Source organism: Protopterus annectens, chromosome 7.part0, assembly GCF_019279795.1.
Source record: "Protopterus annectens isolate FY-2018-M chromosome 7.part0, PAN1.0, whole genome shotgun sequence".
Taxonomy (NCBI): Eukaryota; Metazoa; Chordata; order Ceratodontiformes; family Protopteridae; genus Protopterus; species Protopterus annectens.
In genome coordinates this window covers 450,364,563-450,392,186 of record NC_056739.1, presented here as the reverse complement: position 1 = coordinate 450,392,186, position 27,624 = coordinate 450,364,563, and the positions used below count along the sequence as shown (strand labels likewise).

Here is a 27,624-nt window from a genome sequence, read left to right as displayed (position 1 = left end):
GATTTTCAAACTAGCCACCCTATGGTGCAGAATTTTCAAAGGGAAAGGGAATTATGTAAGAGAAATGCAATAACAGTAGTAGATGAAGTGGAGACAAGAAGGACAGAAAAAGAAGAAAGAAAGCTTTTGTGAGAGATAGAATAGGTAGGCAGCTAGCACAAGAGGAGGAAACAAATAGCACAAGTGGAAGGGGAATAAGGTATGGTTATTAGAATGGGTAGGAAGCATTATTCATTTGAGATGAGAGTGAGAGAGTGAGAAGTAGAGAGGAGGGGGAAGAGACCAGGGGATGAAGATGATGGGAATAGTGGTGATGAATATAGTAAAGTTGTGTATTACAATATAGTAACAGGAGTGGGAAATCAGAAAATATTACACAAGCAGCATAGGAAAGACTAGATAGATGGAGAAATCAAAAAAAAGAATGGAGAAACAGAAATACAAATAACATGAATGGATGAAGAAAATGAAAAAAAAAAAAAAAAAAAAACACAATTTTCAGCACATATAAATATGGGAACATGTGGACACATGTTAACAGTATAACATTATAACAGTCCAAATAAGTAAACAAAATCAACACAGTAACAAGAATGGTTTGAATTGTAGGTCTAGGCATCTGATTTAATCTTGTTTTTTTACTATAATGCAAAAAATGCACTGCATTTTATGAAAAAAAACAACCAGATGCATAAATAGAATATACTACGAACACCTTTATTGTATACAAAGAAAGATGATAGAAATGCCCTTTGGAGACATATAGAAGTGAATGAAATGAATGGTTTCTGTTGAATTGGAATATTAGAATTGGTCCAACAAGGGGTGGTAAGAAAAAGTAAAAGAAAGCGGAAAAGGAGGTCATTTGGCAAAATTAAATTAAATGCCTCTATTCCCCCAGGTAATGAACCTATCTATAAAAAATATTAGAAGCCCATATTAACTAAAAACTAAAAAAAAAAAACTAAAATAAAAATAAAAAAAAAAAAAAAAACATAGATCAAAAAAAGTGGTTTAACGATGCATAATTAATTTTCTTTTTATACAAAGTTTTTTAATATATAGTTATGATATAGTTTAGAAAAATAGTTGCTTAACAGCAGTCTTTTAAAACTCTTGCATATTATCTAGATACTCCCTTATTTTCTCTTCAGCACTCTGTATTTGCAACTCTTGCGCTGTGGGATTCCATTTATTTGGAAATATTTTAACCTTTCTCAGCCCCTCTAAGTTATTCCTATGACTTCTTAATCATATCAGTTTCTATCTTATTTCTACTCTATTTTTAAATTCTATTTTCATTTTATCCCACCTGTTTTTAAATTCCATTTTCATTTTATCCCACTCACTAGCTATAACTTTTGAAGATAATTCTATCTTCTCTAACAACTCTTGAATAATTTCCACTGATCATTCCTTAAATTCTTCTCTTTTTAGCAGGTTTTTAACTAGTGCCCCATTTTACTTTATTAACCAACATTTTTATCTTAGTTTTTGTTGGTGTGTGATCTATAAAACTACTGGATGTGTGTCAAAGCTTTCAGTTAAATGCACATGTTGCTATGAAGTATAATGTCTGTCTTCTCTAGCGCAGTTATTGTACCTTGGGGAATAATATGCAGATTCTATTTGAGTTCCTACTACTGAATTTGCATCTTCCATAACAAATATTTTCATAAATTTCTTCAGAAATCTACTCTCTCATTACATTTTCCCTTCTAGGTCCACTGATACAATGTCAGTATTGCAAATCAAATTCCAATCCCCACCTACATTGATGATTACTTATCAGAATTTTGTAAGCTCAATAACAGCCGGTTTTGGTGGAATATAAATACATGTCAGCATAATCCTCCTCCTTTGCCAATAGCCCCTTACTACCACAAATCTACCATTAGTGTCTTTTTTCTCTCTCTTCTACCACTGTTTGAACTTCTCTAGCAATTGGTATAATTACTCTCCTTTTCCTTTGTCCTTGATATTCTGATGAATATCCATTCTGAAATATTTTCTTTGTCAAATTCAGGTGCTCCTTTCTTTCCAAATGTGTCTCCTGCAGCATTGATATTTGTGCTCTGCATATTTCAGGATGATATGGATAGCATAACCATTATGATAAAAAGTTATTACCACGTATTATACACAACAGTTTTTTGAATGTGTATTCCCCAAGTTTTGCGTTACATGCACATGCTAATGTTTGGCAGTTTGGCAGACTGATCTTTTATACAATTTTTTTTCTCATCTCCATTTGAACTTATGACACAATTTGACTTTTTAATTTGACAACCTTCAAACAAAAAACTAAATATATTTTTACCATATCATCCCCCTATTAACTTAGACCAAACACACAAAATATGTACATCTTCAAAAAATGAGGTTTAACCCTCCCAATTGGAACAATTGCCCTAAATTGACATCTGCATCCACAAGCATTACCTAATCTGAAATTTAGGTTACTCATGCTAAAGTGTATGCTGCAGCCTGTGTTCCCACTTACTTACTGCTATATGTTGTTTTTCTCTCTCTTTCCCTCCCAGATGTGAAAAAATAGCTTGTATACTTTCAGAAAACATTAACTTTTAGACCCAAGAAAAAGTGCACTGGCTATCATTAAGTAAAACTAAATTGTATAATGTTAAAAATGCATTAACATATTGGGGATCTCTTATTCACTTCCTGTAATTTCACACTGTATTTTCCTCTGATTTGCTTGTCATTGTACCTTTAATTTTTGCATTTCTCTCAGAACTCTCAAAATGAATTCCTTGCACCTGCAGACAGCTTGTCCCCATGTAAAAGTAGTCTTTGTCAGTTTTACTCAAAGCAGAATGTACAAATGCATTCAGCTGCAAATATCTTGACTTCCACGGAACATACCAGTGGGGGGAAAAAACAGAAGCCAATATGTCTGCAGATGTAGGAAATTTAGCGTTTTTCATGGTTTTAATCATTCTTTTTTCAAGCCTACTCACTTGCAAAAAACACTTATTTAGAGCTTAAGCCAAGACCATTAATCTAGACATTCACCCTTGTAAAAAAAATAAGATAGGATATCTTAATTCTATATATAATATAATTGGTGTACTTTTACATCCAACCACCACCCCAGCAGCCGAGGATCACAGTATATTCACAGTAAACTTGCGTTTGCCAATCCTTTCTCTTGTAGTTGTACTGTAAAGCCTATATTTATTATAACTAAAAAAAATACCTGTTTGCTCTGTGTTAAAAGATATTAAAGTAGTCACTGATAAGACCCCCCCCATTTGAAATCTTACAACACAAAATTGTACTATGTAATAATATATATATATATATATATATTATATATATATATATATATATATATATATATATATATATATATATAAAAGAACAAAATTGTTTTACTTACAGTTTTTCCCCTTTTAGTGTTCTAAACCTTAATGACATAAAGTGAAGTATGTGCTTTACAGTCCACCTACAAGTTTAACAAAGTCAGCAAAAGTCTAGTCTTATCAGCAACTTTTTTTTGCAAAGCTATAGTTCACAAATGTGATTGATGCTTTTATAATCCCTATTTATTCACTAATTTCATCTCCATCTCACAACAGACTCTGGTTCAAATCCAAGGTACTCCTGATTCTTCTAGTCAACTCCTGTTCTTTATTTTTTTGTCTGTCAAGCATTTCCTTCAGAACATTAAAAAAGGTTTCACAAGCAAAATCTCTCTTATGAGCTTTATTGCTAGAAGAAAGAGAAGCAGAGTCTCCTTCTGTTTGCCAACTCACTTTTTGTTGGATAAATGTTTTTTATTTCTTCCTTAGCCTGTTTGGCATCCAAAAATGTCTTTCATCCACCAGGAAAACAATATTCTAAAGACAGTTGGATAAAGCAGTTTGAATCTCACACCTGCTGTGATAAATTTGCTTCTCTTTGGCATGATATACAGTGAATGAATATTTTCCCTAAACACTCTGGTGTCTACATTTTTTAATACTTTCCCTTCTACATTTTTGTCATGATCAGTTCTTTCTGCTGGTATAATTGCATCTTTACTAATGTAAGTATTGGCTGATTTTTTCTTGGCCAGGTTTTGAGCATATACTCGGTCTGCTCTTTCAGTAAGCACATTTTGCTGTGGAATACCAGTCCAGCTGCTTATTTGTACTTTCATAAAATTAATAGACTGTTCCTTCCAGTTTCTCTGGTACAGCAGTTTTTTTTTTCTGTATGCACTGTGTTCCAACTCTAAAACAAGCTGTTCTTGAGAAGTTTCATATTCATCTGGCTTTCTTCATTTCAACCACTGATTTTTTGCAGTTTTATCAGTTTGCCTGAATAGCTAGTTAAAGCTTCTTCTATTTTCAAGCCTTTTGTTATTTAAGTTAATGTAGTCCTTCAATGTTTCATTTTATTTTAATTTATTTTAATCACTTCTGAGTGAAGTTGATTTTTTCCTCTAAATTACTGGAAGCCATCTGTTGTACCAAAGCTGAAGCTTGACATGCCTTTTACTGAACAGCTATTGGATTCTTCCTAGACAGTGTTTTCTCTTCACCTTTTCTGGTTGGTTTTCTTTCAAGTTCTCTAAATTTCTTCTTTGCTGGCATCTAGGCAGTGTACTTACTATCCAGTAACTGAATTTTACCCAAAAATATAGTTCTCTCTGGCTCCTTTTTCCCGGTTTTTGTTTTCACACTGGGAGAGGTGAAATTAAGCTGTTGATCCATGTACAGCTGTTTTGGAACTATTCCTGGCAGTCTGAATCCCCCTTTGTAAACCACTAAGAATAATTCTCCTCTTAGGTATTCCAGTTTGTATTCATCCATTACTTCTTACCTTTACCGCATTAACCATTTGCCATTTTCAGTACTTCTTCCCAAAATAAGCATTTGCTTCAGTAATGAACCTGTTATTTCTTTGGAAACTAGAATTTCCCTGATAATATTTCCGTACACCTCCTGTTAACCTTTTCTAAATGAATGTTAATGAAACCTTAAACCTTCATCTAGGATCATGGTCCCTTCCCCCTGGACAATGCAGTCCTTCATGTCCCCAAATGGATCCTCAGCCGCCACTGACATTAAAGCCTCTGTCAGTTTTTCCACCACTTGATGAAACAATCTTGAGATGTGCCTGAGTGTTCAGGATGCCCTGGCCAGTTTTTCAGTTGGGAAACCATTTGTTGAACACAATGATGTGGTATGCAGTAACATTTCTCATAGTGTGGACTAGTAGTACCTGTGATAATGTTACTTACTGTAAGTTACTGTATACTACTCCAGTCCCAGTTCAACTCTCATCCCCACTCCTGTACTTTCCTGATCCATTTCACTTCCAGGATGGTAGTCTCCATGGCAATAGAGATGACCAGCTTAATACCATGTGCACCTGTGATCCTAAGGCTTTGCTCCCTGTCTCTTACTGTCATGACATGTGGTATGCCTGTCATGATGCGTGGTATGCTCTTTGCATCACTGTATTTTCAGTGCCTCCCCCTGCCCATTCTGTCTTCCCTTCTGCTTTTGAAGGATTCAGTAATTAATTAGCTTTGCATTATTTGAGTTTACCTTTATTAAGGGTACAGGTCTTAATTTGTACAGATAACCTTTCATTAGAAATGTTAATCATTGTAAGTATTGTTTGTACAGGGTGCTTCCATACATTCAGCATCAGCTGTTTGCAGAGCTACAGCCCTCATTTGAACAGGCAAGAGTGATCAGGGAATACTTTTCATAATTGCTTGCTCCTCTTTGCACAGTGGAGAGCTGCATGTGTTTTTTTTTTTTTTTTTTTTACAAAACTTTAGCAAATATGACCACCTTCCCCAAACTTGCTTCATTAGTTTGCACTCCTAGTCTCCAATAATTCTATGACTTTATGCATCAAATGTTTGCAGACCTCTTGCAGTGTAGAACGGTGTAAGATTTCTGCAGATTTACCACATTAATGATAATTTTTCATCTCCGTTTTTTGCCTGACCACAACTTGTGTGAATATAGTTTCATTGTTAGACTGAACACTGAATCTACAATCCCCTTCCAAACAGCATTTCCTGTATCCTCATAATTTCTCTCCTTTTTAGGTTTACATTTTTTTATACTGGGCACCATTTATATGTTGCCTCGTTCATGAATGACAAGGGTGTTAAACCAGGGGTGAATTTGTGGTTAACCCATCCATTTGTTCAGAATACATCTGAAGTGTGTGGGAAGTACTTTGCTTTATTAGGAGAGGAAGATTATTCCAGAGGAGTGGTATGCATCTCCCTCCCTCCAACATTTTCTATTTATGTTGCAACATAGATTAAGATCTCTCTTGAGTGGGTGATTATGCCCCCATTAGACTTGCGAATGTGCAGTGTTTCTGACAGGATAAGTTTTGCATGGCTCTGTACATGAGGCAGAGATCACCCCTAAGTAGCCTGTATGACACCAAGAAGAGAGATAAGACTTTGAAATGGCCTGCATAGTTGTTTTATGGTTTAAGTCCTTGATTTTCTTAATAAAATGCATTAGGGGTATTCAAGTTGTGTTAAATTTCTGGATATGTACATACTTAAGAGGGAATTATACTTGGCGATTGGCCTGATGAGTGTGGAATACAGAGGAATGATCACATTGTTGGACCTGGATGACATACCCCTTAGTAATAGGTTGTGTAATGAAAAATCACTTTCTTACAATAGTGGATATGTGGTGATTGAAGGACAGTTCATTGTCTTCTCTACATAGGCTCCCATGTCCCTTGCTGTTGGATCAATTTTCAATGAGATAGTTACAAGGAACTTCTTGGTTGCTGAAGGATGTTATTGCATATTTCTTGGCATTTGGGTTTAGTCCATGGTTTTGACAACAGCTATTTGTTTGGGAAAGATGCTGTTGAAGGATCTTGCTAACTTCTGGAGAATTTATGATGGCACCAAGTTTATAGCCATCTGCAAACTTGGTCAGCCATTAACCCCTAACAGTAGCTTTGAGCTCTGAGAAGTAAATGCCAAAGAGGAGTGGCCCAAAGACTGAACCTTGGGGTACACTGCTAGTTTTTGGCCTTTTGGAGGAGTAAGACCAGTCCACCCTAATTTCTTGGGTTCTGTTTGTGACCCAGTTTGCTGTTCAGTGAGTTGCATAGCGATTAATATTTGGATGAAATAGTTTATCTGCAATACCTGAGTGTGGCATTGTGTAAAATGCATTTGTGAGGTCTACATATGCAGTGTGTATTGATTTGCCCTCATCCTTTGCTTTTAGTAACATTCTCAAAGAATTTAACCAGGTTAAGTAGGCAGGCTCTGCCCTTAACAAATCTGAACTGGCTTGGATTAAGAGTTTGTAGGTTTCCTACGTCCTTATTTATTAATTCTAATAATCCTTTCCATAGCCTTACAGACAAGGCAGGTCAGACTTGTGGTCTATAATTTTCTGGGCCATTTATTTCCCAACTTTGTGCAAGGGGATGACAGTTGCGGGCTTCCATTTGTCTGGCACAAATCATGTTTGGAGGCTGACACTGAATAGCCTCTGTAGGTGATCTTGACAAGTCCTGTTTTAGCCCTGCCAATAAACTGCCTGGTATGTGATCTGGCCCCATAGAAGCAGTATTCTTTACCTTGGATAGTGCCGTGTGGACTTGTTTATGGGAGATTTGGTGACTGTAGATGTTAGCATGAAGTCTGTGAAAGTAGAAGGAGTGGGGAGGGAGGGGAAAGTTATTGCTAAATTTATCCACTAGTAGAATAATCCTGCTTTTAGATATTCCAGTTTGTATCTGGCATACTAAATACCCCCAAAGGCAATGCCAGAATGTGACATAATTTACTGTTAGCTCTGCACAATGCTGGGCAGTGTTTTTAAGGTTTTCTAACATAGTTAAAAAAGGTTTTGTGGTTGTCCTTTGCTTGGTTGGCATTTTTCCCTCCTGTTTGGCTATGGATGATTTGGTCAGTGTTTTTAGTAAGAGCTTTTTTGCATCTTGAGAGCTACATTTGTTTTTACGTGCATTGAGTTTTTAGAGTCTGTTTATATTTGGGTTCCCATTTTCTTGTCTTGAATATACCTGTTTGTCTGCAAGTTTCTGATCTCTTAATAAAAGGTAAAGACCACTGCTGAACAAGTTTTTGTAACTATAGTCCCAAACAAACTAATTTGCTTTCACAAGTGATGTATTAATTTTGCTGGGGTCCTGTGGTTTTTGGTGAACATGAGCTGTAGCGTAAGACTACATTAGAAATTGTGCTTTGCAACCGTTACAGGCAACTGCAGAGGAAATGCAATCAGATGCAAAAGTCATGATTTCCTGTGATATTCTAGTGGTTTCTATGGCATGGCCTATCATAGTGCAAGTGTTTATTGAAGGTTTAACTTTTAAGTGTGTGTGTGTGTGTGTGTGTGTGTGTGTGTGTTAGTGTCATACTGTGTAGGTCACGTCAGCCTGAACAGAGCTGGACTGATCAACAACATTTTTAAATGTAAGGAAGGGACCAGCTGCAAAATCTAGCAGAAGAAGAGTAAACTGATTAATACACACAAGTGCTTTAATTTCTATTAAATGTCTGTTCCCCTAGTAGAGTATCATGTTTATTAAACAATTAAATTTCTAGTTTTTAATCATAATTGGCATCTCTCCAAGTTAATGCCATTTACTGTGTTATTTGAACAAGTTTATTTTGCATTTAACATAAGTAGCAACACTCAACTCACTTTTTTCCATTTCTGCTGTTTTAAGAAGTCCCATGCTGTGCCAATATTTATTTTGTCTTTCTCGGCACTTGTCGTATGCAAATAGAGTTTGCACTAATGAACTACAGAAAGGGGAAGTACCACCACAATAGTTAAAAAGTTGGGTTAAAACTTTGGTAATGTTCATTTGAATGCTGTCCACTCCTTCATAGTGGTATACTCCATTCCCACCATTGACCAGCTGAGCATGGTCTTAGCAGGTCTACCCACTAATCAGCTATAAATAAAGCAATGTTTTGGCTGATGTTGTATAGACAAGCCACACTTGAGTTGGGAGTATGCTATGCAATTCATTTATAACATTATCAATCATTCTTATGTTTTGATTTCAGTCATTTTGTCCTGTATTACTGGCATAGAAATGGTGATTTGTATGCATATCTTTATGGCACATCTTTGCTACAGTTGAACTGCTTGAAACCAAGATGCAGATTTAATGTGCCCTTTATAGGTAGGGGACTGTCTGGAGAAGAGTAAATATGCAATTGTTTCTGGAAAGCCAATGGGATTATCTGTGTGACACTGATTACGGCTTTAAAATAAAAAAGGGAGGCAGCATTGCATATATCTTAGTATGCAACAGTTATTCCTTTCCAAAAAAAAAAAAAAAGAACAGTATGTGATACTGTTCATCCTACAGCTGTGTGGTATTATGTAAACCGCTAGAGAAACTCTTGAGTAATTTACAAATGGTGCATATGTAAAAGTACTCCAGAAAGACAAGAAAGTACAAGAGGAGGGCTGTAATGCATTTGAATGACTTGATGATATGTGATTTGCTACATAAAATAAAATGTATATGCAGGCTTATTGGTGGTCATGGCCTTTTATCGTATACTTATTTCTAAACCACTGCAGTTCATGTTTTAATACCTTAAAGTTGGTGTGAAAGAAAACTTCCTGATTAAGCATAGTAGATCAAGAAAAAAAATCTATATTAAGTGTACATATACTATTGTGTGCTTTAAAAGGACACTATTATTCTGAGGCTGTAGGCAACCACATATGCAGAAAGGCAAGTTTAGTGTGTTGAATGTAAAACTAAGCTAAACCTTGGCTTCCTGTTTTAAAGTTCAGTATAGTTTTGCATTTGGTGGCTGTAGAGTTAGGCCCAGGCCCAAATGACCAGCACTCTGAGCCCCCTCTCTCTTAAAAGTAAGGATTACTGATTTTGAGGTTAATGAGCAGGTGATCCAGTAATTGATTGATGTCCCTGTATGGATCCCTATCAGATTATCATAGTTTCAAAACTTCAAAAGCCATATGGATGGGACCACATGATTGAAGTTTTGAAACTTTGAATGTTTTGAATGGAGATTACGGTACAATGCAGAACATGAAATTTACCCTTTTCTGCAATGTAGCTCAATCTTAGAATTTGCATATATTTAATTAGCAGGGGGTGTGGGGAGTGCAGGGCGGCTGCCCCCCTCAAAAATGTTAAATATATATATTTTTTTTAATGTTTAAAGTTCCGAAACTTCGATTACATGGTCTCGGCCATATGAATTTTGAAGTTTCAGAACTTCGATGATCTGACATAGATCCCCCTGTATTTAACAGCAACTGATGCAGTGACTAGCTTCTTCTTGTGCATGTTGTGCGAGTGACTGGTTGTTTTTCCTGTGCATGATGGTGACTGGCTGTGTGACTTTGGAGGATCCAGTTTGTATACTCTCTTCACAGAACCGCACATCATACTAGTTAACTCTGAATAGTTTGCAAATGTCAACTTGAGTATTCATACTCTCGTAATGAGAGTAATCAAAGTGTTCATATTACAAGTGACAAAAAACTGACAAGCCACTGCACCTCCCACACCTGTCTTTATTATTCTCACTGAGATGGCTGCTTGTCTGCCACGGTTGTCGCTTGTCCGGTCAGGATAAAACAGACGAACACTTGTGGGTTTGGTTCAAGTAGCTTTATTACATACAAACACACCAGGATTGAGGCTTAGTAACTTAAACTTAAGTAAACTAACAAACAGACTGACTACTGCACTTATACATGTTAACACTCTTGCTGTTCTCTTAAAATGGTGCTGCTGCCTGCATGTGCTCTCTGTTTGTACGCACCTGGCCTCACTTTGAAATGCTTCTTAAAGACACAACATACTCTCTGTTCTACAACAGTGACCATTTATTTGAAGGTAATCTAATGCATGTCTCTTTCTTTCTTCATGGTGTACTGTTGGTTCACACAAAGCCTACTAATAAGTGAGCATGTGAAAACTTGCTGTACTCAGAAGTATGCAAGAAAACATGAGCATATAAGAACTTGAGTCCATATGTTTAAGCAATCACAGCTCAAACTCGGGCCTTCAATAGAAGTGCCTCTAAGTACCTCTTAACACAGCACAATGTTTTGATGAATCTGGAATAGTCAAACTGTCTTCATTATTTTTATTTTATTTATTTAGACTTTGTTGACCAGGTTGGTCCCATTAGACCAATGGACTGAGGTAGTATTAAGTAAAATATAAAATATAAAGACTCAAGGAAGCAACCAAGAGTGCACAACAGCCACTTTATTTAATCCAAAGTTAGTTAAGCACTTTCGTCCCAACAGTTATGCTCAGGGACTTCTTCAGAACTAACTGTCATTGAAATACCCCACATTAATATACCATAAGTTCAAAAGAGTAATAAGTTAATGCTAAAACGCTTAAATGCATGTGTGAAAGGATGTATGAACATTTGTTGGATATCAAAAAAAAGAAAACTGACTAATGCCCTGTTGCAAACGTGGGAAACTTTACAGATCATAGTTTTTTTTGCCTGTTATACAACAGGTTATTCCAGATGTACAAGGAAGGATTTTACCTGAGCATCTATAATTATGTAAGTTGAAGTGGCAATTATGTCTGAATACTTTTATTTATCCAGGGCTGAATGACTATGTTAGTATTAACCTGTATACTTAAGCTTAGGCATATAGAGGGTTACGTTTTAATTGTCCAATTGTTTTTAATTATTAGTTAATTGTTTTAGCATTGGCTTATTATTCTGTTGAACTTGTGGTATATTAATGTGGGTTTTTTTCAATGACTGTTAGTTCTGAAGAAGTCCCTGAGCATAATTGTTGGGACGAAAGTGATTAACTAACTTTAGATTTAAATAAAGTGGTTATCGTGCACCCTTGGCTGCTTCCTTGACTCTTTATATTTTACATGGTTTTAATTTTTGGTTAAGATGATGTAGTAATACTAACTAGGGGAAATTTGGCTAAGACACCAAGGACCTTTCCTACTCTTTTGATACATACTATGGGATCTTTTACATCCACCTGAGCTTCCATCAACTGCAGTGTTTAATGCTTCATCCAAAGGATGCAAACTCCATGAATGTAGCACCATCATGCTGCTCTGTATTGTCGGTGTTGTCCTAGTGTGGGAATACAACCACAATCTTCAGAACCAAAGATTAGTGCACTACCTGTTTGAGCTACTAAGAGTACATTAACCTGTGTGTTTCATTGAAACATATCTGTTGTGCTTGGTGAGAATGCAGAACTGTGAGAATAAGTAAATGTCTGTGTAGCAGCAAGATTTGCAATCTCAGAATTAGGCTGTTTAGAAATGTGGGGGTATGGAGGTAGATGGAGTTTGACCCCCCCCCTGCAAAATTGCTGTTGTTCTTTTTTTATTGAAGTTGACTTTTTGTATTGCCAACTTAATATGTTCATCTATATTAGTCCTTTACTGAGGGTTTTTTTGTTTAGCCATAGATCCATTTGTAAGCTGTTTGTGTGCAATATGTGTATGTAATTATCAGTATGGTTGGAACTTAGCCTTTGTGTGTGATGGCAATTCTGTGATTGACTGGTAGCTTCACTGTAAGAATGACTGAATATTTTGGTAGCCTTGTATGTAAGTGAAAGGGGAGGCTGATTCTATAATGTCTTGGTAGCCTTATATGTATGTGAGAAGGGAGGCTGGTTTATAATGTCTTGGTAGTCTTCCACTTATCAGAGCTACTGTTTCTGTTATAAAATGGTGTCCATTTGTGTGTATGTGAAGGAGACTGGCTTTGCAATTGGATTAATTTCTCTTCCCTTCAGTTAATCTGCCTTTTTCCTGATTTATTGAACTCCGTAGAGATGAGAGTTATCCAAGGATCTTTCCTCCTCTTGCCAGGTTTTGATAGAAGTGCTTCATATGCATAGACTATGATGGACAAATCTTTGAATCTGTTGTTGTCCTTTTCATTCTTCCTCACCAATTAGTTTGGCTCTGATCCTCTGATCCAACTCGACCGCATACACTAGATCCACTTTCAGATCCAGTTCTCAAGCTCCTCCCTCTATCCATAATAGTCTATTCCATCCCCAACACCTCAGAACTCATTTGCTGCCATAGTGGTTAGACGGAGAATCCAGTCTCGAGTTGTAAGTGCCTGTTTTTTGGGTAATTTTTTTTCTTTCTCCATACTCTTTCTTGTTAACCCTGTTTTACTTCTTTTTTTCTCCCTCTCAGCTTTGCTGGGCATTAGGAGTTTGAGTCCTCTTGTCTCCTGTATTACTTGCTCTTCTACTTCGATAGTTCTCCTATACCATTTTTGGTATACTTTCTTTACCTATTCAGATATTTTTAGCGTTCCATAGCTGGCATTTCTATATTCTTTATCTGGGTGTTTTTCTTGTGTGACTTACTCTGTTGTTATTTCTCTGCTGTGTCAGAGAAACCAACATGGTTTAAGAAATGGACTTCTTCTGGGCATAAGATCCCCAATTCAGATGCCCAGAAGAAATGTGTTTATTGCTTAGGACCTGATTACTTCAGTATGGCCTATTCAGTATGTCCAACCTTTAACCCTAGGGCATTAGCTGACAGGTGCAATAAGCTTATTCTTGGAGATCTTTTGCCTGCATCTTCTGAGGCTCAAACACCCAGCAAATTGGTGAAGTCTGTTTCATTAGAAACCAAAAAGAGGTCTCCACCAAAGTCTCCTAGGGCTTCATCTTAGCCGTTGGAGAAGGTCCGAAAATATTCGGACCTGACCATTTTGGATCCTAAACCTGGGAGCCTTCTTCGGATCCTAAATGCTATTCAGATCCTACAGTATTGGCTCTGATAGTAATTCCTCCACTCCCTTCTACCTCTTCATTGGATCTCAAGACCTCTGATCTGAAAACTACCTCTGCCCACTCTAGCCATACTGCAGAGTATACCATTAAGTTGATATCTCCTTCCCTGCCAGGACAAATTTTCCAGACTCCAAAGAAACACTCTAGACCCTCTTCTCAATCTCCTTCTCCTGAAGAATCACTGTTTCTGGAGGTTTTTGGTTCTGGACCATCTATTTTTTGGGTGACACCCCCCCCTTCCACACCCGCGGATGAGCTGATTTATTTGGTTTCTTGCCAGACTTGGAAGGAACCGCATGCTCTCAAACCTATCCCCAAGCACCGGGGAAAATTTCTGGCCCCTCCTGCTGATAGAGCCCACTGGAGCTAGGGAGTCCTAGTTGAGGCTGTGGTGGTGGCAGCAGCCACCAAGAAGGAGCTAACTGAGCAGAGCTCTTCTGCCCATCTGCTGAACAGGGAGTCCAGAGTGATGGACAGATTTGGAAAGCGAGTGCTCCCTCAACTACTTTCATGTTGAGGTCTCCACTACTTGGCACATTTTAATCATTTATAGAGGGATTTGACTAAGGAGTTATCAAAAACTCCTTCTCGGAGTCCATGTCTGTTGAGGATTTCAGAAATACTTCCTTCCTCTCAACCAGCAACTTTGCTGTCCAATTCCAATACGTCGATGAGGCTGATCTCCTATGCAGCAAAAGGTGCCTTGTGAGCAGCCAGTTTAGGTATAGCCATAAGGAGACATGCCTGGATGTGGCTATGAGATTTTGAGGAGGCCTTCAAGACGTCCTTTGTCAGTGCCCCCATTGATGGCATTTCCTTGTTCGGGCCAGCAGTTAAGGACACACTCACCTGCATTGAACAAGAGGGAAGGACTCTGTCTGCTGTAGGAATCAAGTTTTCTACCCATGAATGGGCCATCTCTAGAAACTAATGAGGTGGTAAGAAGATGTGGTTCCATAAATCTCCAGGACTTTTCCAGGACTCACATGGAGATAATTCCTCCAGAAGCAGAGGAGGAAATTTTAACAGTAGACATCACCATAAGGGCAGAGGGGGCCCACAGAACCAGGGCTTTAGAGATTCCTTTTCTGATGGGCCTTACCAGCACTCCACCTCTGGAGGCACTCAGGATTAATTTCTCTTTGCACCTAGATGCCTGGACAGATATTACAAAAGATTTATGTGTGCTAAGAATCATATTAGAGGTTACTATGTACCATTTTCCCTTCCTCCTCCTCCTCAAAAGAAGAAGAAAAAACTTCTCAATATTCCATCCAGTCACAGGAAGGCTGTAGCACAAGAAATACAAAAGCTGATACAGAAGAGAGTCATCCAAGAGGTTCCACCCGATCAGGTAGGATTTGGAACTTATTTGTGCTTCTTTTTAGTGCCAAAGGAAACTGGGGGAACTAAGACCCATTTTGGATCTAAGCAAGTTGAACCAGTATGTAAAGAAGGTGAAGTTCCATATGGTCATGGTTCAGTCCATCCTGCCTCTTCTGCCCAAGAATGATTGGATGTGCTCTGTAGATCTCCAAGATGTGTACTGTTGCATAAAAATAGACAGGCAATCCAGGAGACATCTACACTTTTGGCTGGGAGCCAATCATTACCAATTCAGAGCACTGCCCTTTGGAGTCAACCCCCCTCTCCTCCAGGTGTTTACCAAATGCATCGCAGTCATAGCACCTCACTTGAGACTCAAAGTTTCCAGGTGTTTCCCTATGTCGGTGATTGTTTCCTCAGTGCCCCATCCAAGCATAAACTTTTACAAGCCAGGGACTACTTGTTCCATGTATCCAACATCTTAGGCAGCTCAATAAGTTGTGGCAAGTCAAACCTAGTCCTGCTACAGACCTTGGAATTCATAGGGGCACTCGTGAATACTACAACTCAGGTGGCTTCCTTACCTCTCCATTGCATCACATCCTTAAGACATCAGGTCTGATCTATACTTTCACACCCTTCTCCTCCAGCAAAATTAGTATTACAAGCTCTGGGGTCAATGTCAGCTCTGTACTTCTAGTCCCTTTAGCATGCTTCTTTATGGGAATTCTTCACTGGACCTTGGCAGTACCATGGTTTATTATTTATTAGCCCCTATCATTTCCTATAAGACTCACTCCAATCTGCAAATGTCATTCTCATTGGTAGATTCAGTCTGATGATCTTTTTCTGGTCAGACCATTCATTTTTCTGTCCCCAATTGCCAGTGAGCGTGGACGCTTCCCAACTGAGGTGGGGGGGCATTTCTTGGGAAAGATGATCCAAGGCATGTGGTCCCCTCTAGAGACCACATTGCATATCACTGTCCTAGACATGAGAGCAGCCCTTCTAGCATTGCAAGCATTTCATGATGGTCTCCGTCTGCAGACTATTGAAATTCAAGCAGACAGCATGTCAGAAATCTGGTACATCATCAAGCAAGGAGGAACCTGATCTTACCCACTATGCAGAGAGACCATGAGGGTTTGAGAATGGGTGGTCATTTCAGACCACTTTCTCATTGTGATGCACATCCTGGGGAAAACCAGCATGTTAGCAGACAGGCTCAGCAGAGCCATTCTGATCCCTCATGAGTGGTCTCTCAATCGATAACAAATATGATCTTCAGCCGCTGGGGCCAACCTTGCTGCAACCTATTTTCTTCACCTCTCAACATCAAGTGCCCAAGTACTTTGCTTTGATCCTGCCTCAGGGGGAGTCATCGAGAGATGCACTGATTCATGATTGCCCTCCGGGTCTTCTGTATGCCTACCCTCTTCTTCCTCTAATTCCAAAGTTCTTACAGAAAGCAAGCAGGCTGAAGAGCTCAGTCATCCTCATTGCCCCTGGTCTTGGCAGGTATGGTTCTCCTTCCTACGGTCTCGTGCGTGATATCCTGTATGGATACTGGAACCCACTCAGGAACTCCTGTGTCATCCATTGGGAATTCAGCATTCCAGTCTCCATGCCCTCAAGCTAATCGCATGGTTTCTCCACTTCAATAATAGTTAAGACAGTCCAGGCTTTTTTCCCCAGTTCACAGTATTATTTTGGCCTACCAGAAAGCTTCTACCAAGAAAGTCTGCAGAAGCTAATGGAAAAAGATTTCCTATTTGGGCTTCTAACCAGAATATCATCCCTTTTCAGCACCAAGTTTAGCTATTCTTTTTCTGACAACTCTTTTATTAAAGAAGGAGAGAGTTTCTCTACAGTTAAGCTTCAGCTGACAGCGATTTCAGATTTCCACTCTGGAAACAAATCTTTTTCTCTGGCTTTGGACAGATTGTGTAAGGCCTTTATGAAAGGCATTTTTTCTCCTCAGACCCCCTGATAAAGGACCCGTCTCCTCTTTGGGTTCTTACTATGATCCTTCAAGGTTTAACTCAGAAAACCCATTGAACCATCAGACAAATGTGATCTGAAGTATCTTTCATAGAAAATGGTCTTCTTAGTTGCAATTACTTCAGCTAAGCCTCCTTGCATTGTTTTCCATAAAGACAGGGTGTTTCTGTGGACAAACCCTTCCTTTCTTCCTAAAGTGGTGTCTGAAAATAACCTCAACCAGTTCATACAATTACCAGTCATCTTTCCAAATTTTACGAATAAGAAAGAATACATGTTTCATCTCCTTGATGTGCCCAGACAGCTACATTTTTATCTTCACAGAAAAAAAAAACAGTTCAGCTTTTTATATCCTTTTCCCCAAATTGCTTGGACCAGGCAGTATCTAAAGTTACTTTAGCCAAATGGATTACTGATTGCATTTCATTGGTTTATTCTCAAAAAGGACTAAATTTACCACAACCTCCTCAAGCTCTCATTCCACTCAGTACATGGCTACTTCATCTGCCTTTTGGTCCAGGACTTTCATTGATGACATTTGTGCTGCAGCTACTTGGGTTAAAGACTTGTACTTTTGTTACACATTACAAGTTGGACATCATTTCCAGAAGCAGAGCATCTTTTGGTTTGGCAGTGCTCCAGCATGCCCTTCCATGAGGGCCTGCTGAGGGCTATGTAGCTGGGGACTCTGTTCCATTGGTGAGCAAGAATGAAAAGGACAACATCAGATTTGTAAGCATACCTCACAATTCTACAGATGTTTGCAGAATGTCCAGATTTTGACCTCATATTTTTGGTCCGTTTTTCATAAATTTGTGTTTTTTCTGGCAAATTAATGGTAAATCATTAAAGACTTCTTCTTCTTTTGGCTTTTCCTGGTTAGGGGTCGCCACAGCGGAACTCCGGTCCGCTAATGATTGGCAGTAGATTTCTACGGTGCCGAGGTGCCAGCCTGACGCCCAGCCTTCAACTAAGGCACACCCATTCACGCATGTCTTTCAAATGCCACTCGACCGCGTGGAGGACATGCAGACTCCACACAGAAGGTGCTCCAGCCAAGAGTTTGAAAATAATGGCAGACATTTGAGTTTGTCTTCATATCCTTCATAAAATTCATGCGAATGCAAAACCTGTTATTTTATCAACTTTCTGAGTTTGTCTTCATATCCTTCATAAAATTAATGCGAATGCAAAACCTGTTATTTTATCAACTTTCTGAGTTTGTAAGAGCAATATTTAAAAATTGTCCCTATTTTTAGGCTTTTGTCCCACTTTTTTCATGGCTCTGTCCAGATTTCTTGCTCTAAGAGGTTGAGAGGTATGTTTGTAAGTTATGTACTCAGCATAACTTGGCATCTCTGTTGTACATTTTCATTCTTCCTCACCTTCCCTCCATTCCATCCCCTGTCCTTGTCACTCCTGGAAGTACCTGTTAGACTGTATTGGAACTATTCATTTCCAGGTTTGAGCCCTGATTTTCTTCTGTATATGTCTGTGTCTGTTATAAAATGGAAGATTAGGCAGCAGACTCGATCGGAGTTGTTGGGGATAGAATAGAGCATTGTGTGTTGAGGGAGGAGCTCGAGAGCTGGATCCAAAGTGTAGTGTATGCTGTCGAGTCTGATCAGAGGATCAGATCTGAACCCATTGGTGAGGAAGAATGAAAATGGATAACACAAATGCTAAGTTATGGTGAGTACATAACTTACAAATGACTCTGACCCTTGGAATAAATCATAGCTATCGTACCATATAAATGCTTAATTTTGCAAACTTGTTTATTGTGAAGTTTTGGAATATACTCAGTCTTGTATGCTATGGTTCTTGTATATTGCAAAATGTAATATAACCTAGGAACAGATGTGAATGGGTTTTCCTCTTACTTGCTTACTCCCACACTGCTTAAATTTTAATAGCTTGGCTGATCAGTGCTGTTTGCTTGTGTTATGTGAGATGCTGTACTGATGTTTGTGAATTGTTTAGTCTTATTTAGAACATACCTCTCAACTGTACCTCATTGTAAGGAATGTCCATAATTCTGAGTCTCAAAAATATCATATTTTATACTCTTCCATACTTAAAGCATCTGTCACATTCATTGGTAAACATTTTTAACAAATATCCAAGGTAAACCATAATGCAGTATATTCATCAAAAGAATGATTTGAGGGATGAAGTAAAACATTTTAACCATACAGTGAGTTTCCTAGTTGAAGTTGTTAGTAATTGTTTTATGTTTTGCCCATTTGAGAGGTAGTGTCCACATTATGGAGGTGAAAGACTGAGAGGTGTGCATTGGAGTGTATTAAGAGCTGTGGCATCTCAGAGAATAAAATGCACCCCTGTATTATTATTATTTATTTGTTAATTTTTATTTTGTTTATTTTTTTGTAAAGGATCTTTTCCTGAGATGCAGCAGCCACCCATTTCTTGTAGTTGCACATTTGCTCAGAACTATTTTGACCTTGCGCCCATATATTTAGAGAATTTACGAACTTGAAGCAATAGTTTTGTGCATTAGGGGGTCAATGACTTCAGTTTTGAGGGTTTCATAGTGAAGCAATTATAGTGGAATTGTTGGACAGTAATAATATAGTCCTTTGGAGTCTTTTGTAGGATTGATGTACGAGAGGTATACGTTTTTGTTTATGAAGCTTCAAGCTCACCTTTACATTGACTGTATGCTAGGTTTTTATCCATCAAACAAGTGAATTATATTTCATTGTAATACATAATGACAATAACTAGCCATTCTTACCTTGTTTGAAAGTGGTTGTCTTGCTATCTTTATCAGGATGTGACAGTTTTATTGTATATAAATAATGAGGAACCTGTTGCTAAGACATTCTCATTCAGGCTGGGGGGGGGGTAGACTTGCATCCAAGCTGAGTTAACATTCTGATTCCTTCTTATCAGTGATGCTATTAATGTTTACTGTCTGGTCTCCATCTTAACAGCATCAGTAATCAAAATTAAAAGCTTATTGTAACCAGAGCAAGCCAAACTGTTTAAAATTATTGTTCTGAAAATGTTTTGTAATACTTTGGAGCTTTTTTCCTTGGGCCTTGGCTGAAAATGGACTTTCTTGGTAGTCAAATATTAATAAATAAATAAAAAATAAACATATTATGATCGTTCATTCTAAGGGCATTGGTATGTTTGTAGATTTGCTGTAATAGCTTCTGTTTGGTCTTAAAATGTTTTATTTTATACATGCCTTAAGTCATAGCTTGCTTTAGTTTTTTTTTTTTTCAGTCTTAGAGCGGAACATGCAGTGGTGTTCTCTTTCTGAAGACAAAGTGATGCTGTGACAAATCTTACTCTCGGCTCTTTTAATGTTGTATTACTTGGTAAGTTGGATACAGTAACTGGAGAACTTATTCAAGCCAACATTTATGCACATTTAACATATAACTAGCTCAAGTTCCCTACCGTATTTCCCCAAAAATAAGACTGGGTCTTATATTTTTTTCCCTGCCGAAATATGCATTAGGACTTATCATCAGGTGATGCCTTATTTACCCCCACATACAACAATCTACATTTATTCATGTATAAAAGTTGACATTTATTCATGTACACAAATCGACATTCATGTACACAAATTGACATTTGTTTGGTACTTTTCTGTTATTGGGCAACAGTTCTAGGTAACGCATTAACAGTTATTTGAGAATTCTACATAAACATTGTAACAAACATTTCAATTTCAGAATATCTACACCTTGGCTTTCACAGTGCAATATTTCATGCTTAACAGAAAGTGCAGAAAAATGTCATTACGTGTATATTGGTGGAAGGGAATAAAACAGGTGAATAACTGCCACTTTTTGAGTGGTGATGCTTTCTTTATTCCTTATCCAAACCATAAGAGCAGAATGATGGAAAGTCATAAAAATGAAGTCTGGGAACTAGTGGCCTTACCTTGTAATTACCCCTTGATAATGAAACGTTACCTTAATACAATAAAGTCAAAAACTGACAAGAGCTTGCTGGCAGCTGAAAGCAGAAGCAATCCATTCTGTTGCCCCGATAACAGAAAAGTTATTCAAATACAGTCATGTCATCTTCTTCTGGAACATTGTCATAAGTCTCCAACCCCCGAATTTTGGTCTGAATTTCCTGCGACTCCATTTCCTGTAGAACCATTGGCCCCAATCTGTCATGCCCAGCAATAGACCTCTCCTTAAATGAGCACTGCTTGTTCATGTAGCCTGCTTGTAGTGCATTGGCAACACAGCTGTCAGTGATTTTATCCCATGAATTCTTCACCCAAGTCACAACCTTTTGCAGGCTAGGCTTCACAAAGTTTCCATGCTGATTTCTCTCCATTCTATTTTCAATGTAGTCATTGAGTTCCATGCGCAAATGGTCCTTGAATGGCTTGTTTATTACAATATCAAGAGTCTGGAGATAGGCAGTCATTCCTGCGGGAATCATTATTTGATCTATTCTTCTCTGTGCAAGGAAGTTCTTCATGTCTTTAGCGCATTGAGTGCTGGCTGAATCCCAGACTAGCAGATCTCTTTCACCACCTCACAAAAGGTCAGCATTACATCAACCCACTTCCTTATAACTGCTTGTGTGCACTAAGCTTTTTCAATTTCAAGAATGTAAATGCCTGAAACAAGTTCAGTCTTATCTTTCTTGTCCTTACTAATGTTTAGAGGTGGGGTTTTCTTTCCATCTAGACGAATTGCCAAAATACAAGTAGCACGTGCACTTTCGTAACCAGTGGAGGGAATGTAGATTGACGAGGCACCCCTCTGTTTAATTGTTGTTTGAGATCCTTGGCCCATAAACACTGCAGTTTCATCCATAGCAATCATGTTGGAGAGATGGTATTTAGAAAAGTCGATGCCATCAACAAAGGACTTGAATGCAAGTGTTCCATTGTGAACAGTGTTGTCGATCTTCTTAGAGACAGTTCAGATCACTGAAGAAAGCCTTCCAGCCAGTGTTGTGATGCTTTGAGTTCTTCTGGGGATATTTCTAACTGTGGTGCCATTGCAAGGGCAAATGCTTGAATATCAGCCCTGCGCACAACCAAAGCCTTTGCTCTCCTGTTAGCAATCCATTCACAGATGATGTCTTCCAGCTCAGGAAATAATGGTATCTGACCTGATCCACACTTGCACTTCTTCGCATTTCTCTTGTCCACCTATTGACTGAGGTTATTGTACTCTGCTCGCCATTTTCAGACCATTTGAAGATCCAACTTCTTCTCTTTGCAGAAAGCCATCAGATTCTTTCCCTAGGAGTCCTCCATGATTCCTTTCTTGTAGTCTATGGAATAACTCTTTCTTTTTGCACTCATCATGTCTGGGGGGGGGGCTAATTGAAGACTTGACGACAGGAGAGGCAACAAAAATGGTGACAGTTAAGAAGACACAACCACACCCATTCGTTATCAAGTGCACACGTTTTATGTGCATTGTCTGTACTTTGACCAATCAAAGTACACTTGCCAGTGTTTATGGGCCAAGGATCTCAAACGTCAAGTGTGAGTGAGGATTAGGGTTACAGTAAGAATTGTGGAGGACTCCCGGGGATAGAATCTTACAACTTTCTGCAAAGAGTAGAAGTTGGGTGTCCGAATGGTTTGACAACGGCGAGCAGAGTACGATAACCTCAGTGAACAGGTGTCAATAATATTATTTTATAATTCAACACGTCCGTCGTGTGTTGTTGACTATCTTAACTGGGGCTTATTTTTGGGGTAGGGCTTATATTATGACCACCCTGGCAAACCATGCTAGGCCTTATTCTTTGGTTAGATTTTATTTATGGAGAAATATGGTATATAGAAGATTATCTCAATACAAACTTAATTTGTTTTAGGATCTTTACAAAGGGCCTTTTTTAACACCAGTTAAAGAAAAGTGACTGGTTGAGCCATATCTTGTCAGTCAAACTGCTGAAGTGTGGTAATTGCACAGGTCAGCAATACTGATGCTAGAATTATTGGGTAGTCTCTGTGGTCTACTAGAAAACATTATGGTTGATTTTGAGTTAAATAATAACCTGCTTTAAGAAGCCATACGAGCTCAAAATCTACTTATAGCTGATGATGTCTTGATGCCTCCAGCATTTACATGGTCAGGAGCCGTATTTAAAATTACATTTTTATTGGAGGAAAATTAAACTTCATATATTTCATCAGATGGAGTCCATCAAACAAAAAGTATACTTTTCCATAGATGTGAACATGTCAGCTGACTATAAGATTAGATTTTGGACGACCGCATTCTGAAGAGAGGGTAAGTCTGGATATTTATAGGAATATAGCAAGATTTTTGTTTTCAGTAAGTTGTGCATATCAGCCATTCTGGTAAAAATTATAAAAAAATGCAATAAATGAAAAAGGTTGAATAATTTTCATTTTTTTTTTTCAGCAGCTGCTTAAATAACCCATTACTTATTTTCATGTTTACATTCTTTGAATACTTTAGAATACTTACATACATTAGAAATACTTACATACATACTTTAGAATTTACAACTTTATTTTCTTTGAGTCAGTTGCCCCAGGAGATCCTTGTCTGACCCATCTGTGGGTTATTTTTCTGCAAAATATAAGGGCTAAAAAAAAAAAACTACCATGGGAATGTAAGACTAGGCTTAAGATCCTTGGAGATTAATAGCCTAGTAAGTAGTTATGAACATATGAGTTTTTTTTTCTAAAATATATGTTATCATTATTGTCTGTTGCCCATGTGTATTACAGCCAGTTTCATGATAGACCCGCAGTCATAGAGGAATGCGGGTGCATGTATGCATATGTGTGTATCTGTCTATCTATCTATATATGTATGTATATAAAATAGGTCTAAGTTGGATGATTGACTTTTCAAGAAGTCATAATTCATACGGTCGAGACCATATGATCGAGTTTCCTAAAACTCAAAAATAAAAAAAAAAAAAAAAACACAAAAATCTAACTTTTTTACATTTTTGCAGGGGGCAAGCCCCCTGCACCCCCCACACCCCCTGCAAATTATATATACCAACTCTGAGATCTCACTATAGTGAGGAAAAGGATACATTTCTCGATCTGCACTGTATAGCGATCTCCATTCAAAAGCTTTAGGTTTTCAGAAACTTGATCATATGGTCTCAACCATATGAATTTCAAGTTTCTGAAAAACTGATAGGGACCTATCTCTCTCTCTCTATATATATATATATATATATATATATATATATATATATATATATACATATTGAGTCTTTCGGCTTTTTAGGGGTCGCCTCAGCAGAACTCCGGTCCGCTAATGATTGGCAGTAGATTTTTACGTGCCAAGTTGCCAGCTCTGACGTACAACCTTCAACCAAGGTACACCCATTCACGCATGTCTACACATAGAAGACACTCTAGCTGAGAATCGAACAGGACAATGTCTTAATGTCAGGCGAAAACGCTACCGCAGCACCACCACCATTTTATATATATATATATATATATATATATATATATATATATATATATATATAAATACGTTTTGTGTGTGTGTGTGAATAAATATATATATATATATATATATATATATATATATATATATATATATATATATCTATATATATGTGTGTGTGTGTAATAAATATGCATACAAGGAAGACCCTAGATATACCCATAGCCTAAAAACACCAGGTGGAAGGAAAAAAAAAAAACAGTTAAATTCACCAAAAGATCCAGTTCTCAAGTTCTGAAGTAAAACTAGAACTAGTAGCCACCGTTCATTCAAGCAGTTGCAGTTTGGCAGTGAAATAACTTTGCATGTTTTGTGGTCTGGAAATGTTGCCATTAAATTTACTTCTACTTCAAAGCTTACGTGCTTGATTTTTGCTAAAATAAAATATATATATATATATATATATATATATATATATATATATATATATCTCACACACACACACACATTCCAAAGACATGCAGTAGGTGGACTGGACATTCTAAATTGCCCATAGGTGTGAGCGTGTGTGCTAGTGAGTGGTACGGCTAAACTACCATGGTAGGGCTAGCCTCCCGGTGGTGTGAACCTTGGCTCAAGTTGATTGTCACTGTCATAGTGACACACTGACCCCATGTGCAAAAATGGGAAAAAGGGGTAGAGGATGGATGTATATATGTATTTGTGTGTGTGTGTGTGTGTGTGTGTGTGTGTGTGTGTGTGTGTGTGTGTGTATATAGAGTAGAGAAGACTGACTGCTTAGATGGTTGAGACACGTGTAAAGGGAGGTTGTGTGTGTGTTTGTATGATTGTATTTATACATATATGTATCAGCTATGTTAAATAGCAAACATCAAAAGTTTGAACAGAAAAACCCTAATGCAAATAAGAGCAGTTGCTGAAAAAATGGAGGATAAAACTGAATCAAATAAACTACCCCTATACACAATGCAATGGCTAAGAAATATTTGCATGGTGGGAAAGCCACACCTATACCCTCTAGACTTAAATAACTCCATGGTTGTACCAACTTGAGGAAAGGAGAGATCTCCCTGCATACAGAAATCACAGCCAGCACATGGAAAACCCACTGTAATCATTCCTTAAATGTAAAAACTTTAAAAGCCAAACAGTACACATACTCACAACAACCCAGTCAACATAAAAACTCAAAAAGTCACACTAGTCTCTAGAGCATCACTAATCTTTTCTGCATTATTCCCAATCACACATTTATGTGATTGCACCTATGTGCATTCACTTTATCTTGCCTATCAGCCATCTTAGCAGTCAGTCTTCTCCACTACACACACACACACACACACACACACACACACACACACACACACACACACACACACACACACACACACACACACACTTTACATTCATCATAACAAAACTTTCCTGAGATACACCTATCTCTAACTGCACTGAAACAGTGACTGTATTATTAATACCCTTACTCTTTATAATAATTCTGTTTGCTTTCTTTTGTAATATAATAATTCTCTTAAGATTTCTACAGTAGTGTTTAGATTTAGAGCTGTCCCCATGAGATAAGCCACCTCTACTACTACTTATAAAAGTTTTCCTGTTGTTTCTGAGAATGCCACCCTAATAAAAAGGATTCTGCAGAGTGTCAGACATTAAGTCTAAAGTTATTAGTAGGGTTCAGTCTTAAACTTTCAGTATGTTCCATCTGTATATCTGTGTATCTGTTCATCATATTGATCACTGGTACAGGAGCCTTGGCTATATATGGGATATATCCTGCCAAGCGTATAACAGTTGCCCAGCTTCCAAAGCTTCAGGGCAAATTTCAAGATATCAAACTGTCAGGCAGCTTGAGCTAACTAAAACACAAGTATGGGTGCCAAGTCCTCGAGAGCTTTACTGCCACTGAAGTGTACACTTCGCTAAGGGTTTTAAGTTTTGACAGTTGGCTTGGTACTGTTCCTTTGCTGTGCAGGTAAGTTCCCTTTGGGAAAAAACTTCAATTTTATAAATATTGTTTGTGTTTTATCATTTTCTTCAGGAAGGTTATTTTAAAGCTACAAGTTTGTATTTTAATGGACTGCCTTGAGACTTTTTCATATTTTTATTTTTTCCCCTGTCAGTTTAGTAGTTGTATAAAGTAAATGATAACCATTTATTTCTGTGGAAAATTGTTTATTTTACTTTTTTGGGGTGGCAAAATGTTTTAAAGTGCTTTTTACTGTGCTTTTCTGTGAAAAGTGATTTTAAAGGCTTGTAGATTTTATTAACATTTACTGCTTGTCTTCCCCGGAAAAGAGGCACCATTTTTGCTTTGACCATGGAGCAAACTACTGGTCCCATGGTTAGTCCTTCATCCAGCCACAAAAAGAAAAAGCTAAGCAAACAGCCTTTGGCATTACAGCAGGTTAGCGATTTGTCTCAGCTACAGATGGGTGACTCTGCTGTGGTTATTTATTGTATCTCAGACTACTCATCTGTCACAGCCATTGTACACCAGGGGTTAGCCATGTCTTCTGAGGTTTTGGGGTTCCTCTCAGTGGGCAAGGGACAGACAATCTTGTCAGTCCAGGGGAGGGAACAGAGAAGGCTTCTGTCTTTTTTCAAAATGCTGTGCCCATCCCCGGGGAAGTTGCTGCTGTCATTAGTAACATGGATGGCCCCATTTTTCCTGTTCACAGGAAACAGAAAATTATGCATGTGTGTTCTACTCCAATTTCCTTAGGCAGAAATAGTTTACTTGGTCTGGCTCAGGGTTTAATTCAGGATATTGATCCTTCTGGTAAAGTAGTTTCTAGTAAAAGAAAGAGGGATACATCTTTTCCTGAAGAGATTCAAGATTCTGAATCTGAATAAGATGATGAAGGGACAGATGCAGGGTTTTCTCCTAGGGTTTCTGTTTCAGACTCTGAGGAAAGCTCAGTTTGTGATCCTACCTGTGAGGGGTTCTCTTTCTCTTGCGACTATTGCTAGAATGTACCAGTGTTTTCAGTGGGAGAACACTGAGGTTTCTCAGACACTCAGAAAATACTTTT

General features: G+C 37.9%; 1 protein-coding gene across 1 annotated transcript in view; it reads left to right on the top strand.

Annotated features, from left to right (window-relative positions):
- ACAP1 (ArfGAP with coiled-coil, ankyrin repeat and PH domains 1) overlaps positions 1 to 27,624 on the top strand; it is a 1,330,515-nt gene that overhangs the window by 76,303 nt on the left and 1,226,588 nt on the right. The gene's annotated exons all lie outside the window — the stretch shown is intronic.